Below are 5,186 nucleotides of genomic sequence, written 5' to 3' on the forward strand. Positions count from 1 at the left end.
TCGACTGCCAAACAACACGCTAGAAGTGAATAATAGTAATAAGATAATAGTAATTAGACAGTCAACCCAAACCAAATATAGCCATGGAGGAATAAATTTGCTCCTGGGAGTGAAACAGGATTTCCCCTTCACAGCCTGTACGGATGCAAGCTAGGGTTGTCATCCCCAAAGGAAGCCTGGTCAGCTAGGAGCCATGCTAGACAAGCTAGCAACCTTGACTTCTAGCCTCCCATCTTTTAGATAATGTGACTTGTTACTAACCTGTATCCATTCGTTTCTTTGTTGATTAGCCGCCACCCAACCTCCACAAATTGTTGTGTCATTTTTGATTTCAATGACAGTGAATAAACGCACCCTTTGCGCTGAACAGTCATAAGAACTGCTCCTCCATGAACTTGAAGCCGTCAAACTTGAATCTGGAATTATTCCACTCTGCAGGCCCAAGGGGTAATGGAAGTCATCTGTTGAGGCATAAAAACCCATAAAAACGAACGAATGCGACGCATGAAGTTAAAAGGTTAATCAGCAAACCAATGAGAAAATAAACTAATTTGTAGGTCCATACTTGAATGAACTCAAACTCATGAATTGCTTCAGTATCTTTCAGTAAAGCTTTGATTATTGAATCCTTAAACTTTTCGTATCCTTTTGAATTCGCGATGAATAAAGTGTACTACCATGGCATTAACAGTATGTGATGACCCCCCCCCCCCCCCTAGTCTGCTGGGCAAACCCTTCACTCGAAATAAGGGTCTGAATGTGCAGCCTACTCGTGCCTTGTGTATATGCTATTCTTCGCGTGGAGGCACACTTGTTGATCAAAGTTCCAATGAGGGTCTGTGCCTGCAGACTACCCCCCCCCCCACATGCTGAAATAGATGGGTAGGGTGGGATTTTGAACAGTGATCCCCAGAAGATTTGAATTTTAAACATAATATTCAAGTTGATAAACATTACATTACACATGGGTTTTGATGCTGGGGATTGCATGTGTAATCACCCCCCCCCCCCTCCCTCGTGGCATTACGGGCCAAATATTTTCGTGAGGTCTAAGAGAGGCACAATTCTCTTGATTGCGCAAGATTGCATATCATTCAAATACGGCGACTTTGAATACCCGTAGATAAAAATAAGCACAGGAACCTATATTATTTTTGGCATTTTCATAATGCATTGATACCAAAGTAACTCTCTGCAAAATTTTGTGAAAATGACATGGACTTCATTTTAACTGTGGAACGTCCTTAGGGTCTGCATGCCAAAAACAAATGTTCGTGCTTACGTTCGCATTGATGGATTGGAGAGATATGTCTGCGCTTCATGAATTCGTATAAATTCTGTCCTATAAATGTTCCTTTTTCTCATCTAAATATCTAAAATTTTCAGCTCGCGCTCACATCATTTGGTTAGTGAAATACGTATGGTCTGCGTGAATTCCTACAAGTAAGCCTTAGGGTGCCCCTCTTCAGGTCTGATATTTTCATTGTTGCGCTTGTATTTAAAGGACTTTTTGTAACAATATTTGATGAGATGCGTACGAAAATCACGATAAAAATGACTGAAAAAAAATGATTCATGTGTTTAGATGTAATTGATCAGTGTTTTATCTCAACTTAGTAGCGTCCGTCTCACAACCGGAAGGTCGGGGGATCAAACCCGGCAGCGTCAGACCGAAAGACGTTAAAATTTTGACAGATACTGACCACAAACAGTGACATTTTTAAGGACTATTTTTCAAAAGAATTCACGAAGAACATACATACATATTTCACCAAAGTCATCTCATGCGAACGCAAAGCGCATGCTGATTTGTTTAGAACTACATATAAACACTTGTATTGTAATCATATCATGATCATGGTACTCGTTAATCAAATATTGCCAGCGCGAAGCGCGAGGTGAAAATTTGTGATATTCAGACCTGAAGAGGGGCAGTCTTAGGCGTTGTTGTAGGAATTCATTAATGCCATACGTATTTTAGAATAATTGAAACAGGCATTGTTCTTGGTTATACTTCCCATATAACATGGATAAATGTGTATTTTACTGACATGTGGTATAGAATTGTGATGAGACATTAGGTTTTAAGGATTTACGTCGAGTCGAATCCAGAGTCTCGCCGAGTTCAAAAACTTTATTTGCCGTGTCTTCTAGCAGAAATCCGGATATTCAAGCACTAAGTATATTTTCATATCGTTTTACGCTTTCCTCGTTGTTCTGATACTGTTGGAAATTTGAATCGAAGCCGCGATTAGTTTTCCTTCATAGATTAGAATATTGTAATGCTATATATAATGGAGTCACCTCTTAGAACTTACGTGTAGATTGTCTACATAAATGATAGATTAAAGAAGCAAGGGTCATTTACTGTCAACCATCATATACAAAGACAGCGCCCTTGGTAAGAGAATAACACTGGCTGAAAGTAAAAATTCGAATCTGGCTATCACATTCAAAATTATCATTATTTATTATAGGTTTTCCCGTCCAATTTCATCAGGGTTGAAATCAAATTAATGAAAGAACGTTCAAATTTGAAATATTTCGTCCACCCTCTGCATACATAGTTCATTTTCATTGATTTAGTATTCAATTCCGTTCTACATCATTCCTTTGAATTTTGTTGAAATTCAATTTAGATAGAAATTCGTTCAAATTAATGGCCCTAAGGTGTCATTTACTTTCGCGACGACGGGCTGATCGTTTAATTTCGCCTAAAACACCATTTTCAATTTCATTTTATCGGCACACATATTTGCACTTTAAACTTCCAAATTTAGATAAAATTTTTCTGTTGTTTATTTTTTACCCTATCTTTCTATTTTTTGCGGATCTTTTTAGTTAGAATCATTTCATTCAATTATGTTTGATAACGACGTAATTCATGTAACACTTATAGGATATGGTTGTAAACGCTTATTCTTTTAGTGATTGATGAGTTGGTGCAGGGGCGGATCCAAGATTTCCCAAAAGGGGGGGGGGCACATTTTCTGGATGAATATGACGAGCAAAAAAAAAAGGTTTTTAACCAAAGAATAAAGGTATTTCGTCCACGAAAAAAAAAATAATTGTGCCTCCCAAAAGGATCCGCCATTGAGTGAGTGGATGACCTAGACTAATTATGCCAATAATAGGTATTTCTTCTTCATCATCTTGTTCTTTTTTATTGTACATTATTGTTTATAATTTAAATCGTTTTGGGGAAGGGATGGGTAACATGGAATTGACCACAGTCTATAGTTATGAAAGTGGAACAAAAACGAGTTGTTGTTCCGATGATGGTCTGTCAGATGTAAAATTCAGTAAAATTTTTAACATCCAATTTAGGAGTAAAACCCATTTCCATATACAAAAGAAGTAAAAAACAACAACGAAAAACACTGTCCATATCCTGTAAGTGATTGCATATAAATGATTTTCAATTCCTAAACGTTCGCAAATTAAGGAAGGTACCGGTCCGAATTTGAAAACACTACTCGGGTATTTTAATTTGATCGCTTTTTATAAATGTTTAAATGAGAAAACTATGAAATCGCGTGCCAGTAGAATTCAATTAAATTAAGTATTTGGCTATTTAAATGCTGATCTCATAGGCCATTCAAATTAGTTGCAAATAGAATTATTATATCATTAAATCGGTTGAAATTTTGACGAAATTGGACTGGAAAACCTATATTATAGCGGAAATAATATAGCTCTGATTTTTGACAAAATTTTTGACAAAATTTATCTAGCTGAAATACAATGATTAGGATATAGCTTTTTAACTATACGTATTGCATACTTGTTAAAGGGTACCCGCGGGTACTCGCTCGACAATCCATATTTTGTTGCTTGACATAGAATCTGAAAATACAAATATTCCGAAAATTAAAGATTATTTAAGAAAAATAAAGATAAAATTTAAAATTAAAAGAAATGTAATGAGGAGTGATGTGAGCTCTGAAGGTTTTGTATGGTGGTAAGACTAGATGAGATTTGTTATTGCACCATGTAAGTTAGTCCTGAAAAGGACCATTTGCTTATCTTTCTTGTATAGTAGCTCTTAAAAGAACTGTTCTCAACGATTCGAGCAGATATGCTTTCCTCTTCGTCAGGACGATCCTACGATCTCTGGCTTGCCTAAAGTAAAAAAAATATGAAAGCGACGGTTAGTACTCACAGGCTTCGATATAAATCACGAAGCCGCAGAATTCAAGATTTCCACTCCCGTCAGCAAACGTATACAAGATTGAAGTTGATCCTAACGGGAATTCGTCACCTGGGGCGTGAGATCTATAGTACAGTGTAAAGTTGCCTGATATATCATCAGCAGAAGGCTCGGCGAAGAACACGGGTGTTTTCACAGTACCACGCTCCACAGAGATGGAGACATCAGGATGACAGATAACATTTTGAGGGGTCGTGTCGGCTGGAAAAAAAGCAGGATACAATTGGTTAAGAGGAGGCGCGATAGCTCTAGACCGGGGGCTTGGGAGTTTATTCAGCTGATCGGGTACATAAGATTTGATAGTCAACCAACCCCTATTTCCTATTTTGCCAATTATCATTATTTTTTTTAAACAAGTTCACACCTAGTTACCATTGATGCATATAGCATTTCCATTTATTTGAAAGCATGATAAAAGAGCATTGTAGATTAAATACCTTGTTCACGGACACAGGTGCCGCGGCCGAGGATCGAACCCCGGACTTTCCATGTATAGCCAGGCGCCTTAGACCACTCGGCCACGGCACCTCCACATTATTAGTCCAGAAAACGATCGCAATCAATTTCTACTATCTAAATCATTGTGAAATGCGTATTTATTTAATATTTTTCAATTGTTTGTGGAAAAATATGAAAATAATTGATTTTCAAGAAAATCCAAGATGGCCGAAAAATGGGGTCCTCTGGGCCTTCCGTACCCGGCAGCAACCATTTTCTTGACCACCGATATCATGCCAACATGTTGGGACCATCAAACCTTATATACCCGATGAGCTGAATAAACTCCTTGGCCAGCCCTCGGTCTACTCGGTCGGTAGAGCGGGGGTCTCGGAATCCAGTGGACGGGTTCGATTCCCACTTGGTGCGCTAGTGCATAATTCTCGTTACAAGGTTCAACGAGAGGACCTTAAGCTGTCGGTTCTCTGGTTGCTTGCTTTAAAGCATTCGTGTTTTATTAGCAATCAGGTATTAAAGC

At 38.0% G+C, this 5,186-nt stretch overlaps 1 long non-coding RNA gene across 1 annotated transcript in view; it reads right to left on the reverse strand.

Moving 5' to 3' along the window:
- Positions 1-293: 293 nt before the first annotated feature.
- The window catches only part of LOC121420044, a 6,425-nt gene continuing 1,532 nt past the window's right edge, over positions 294-5,186 (reverse strand). Inside the window, exons 2-3 of the long non-coding RNA XR_005970689.1 lie at positions 4,163-4,411; positions 294-461 (exon numbers count right to left, since the gene is read on the reverse strand). This is a non-coding gene — a long non-coding RNA (uncharacterized LOC121420044). The remainder of the gene's footprint in view (positions 462-4,162; positions 4,412-5,186) is intronic.

The sequence above is a fragment of the Lytechinus variegatus genome, chromosome 8 (assembly GCF_018143015.1).
Source record: "Lytechinus variegatus isolate NC3 chromosome 8, Lvar_3.0, whole genome shotgun sequence".
NCBI classification, from domain to species: Eukaryota; Metazoa; Echinodermata; class Echinoidea; order Temnopleuroida; family Toxopneustidae; genus Lytechinus; species Lytechinus variegatus.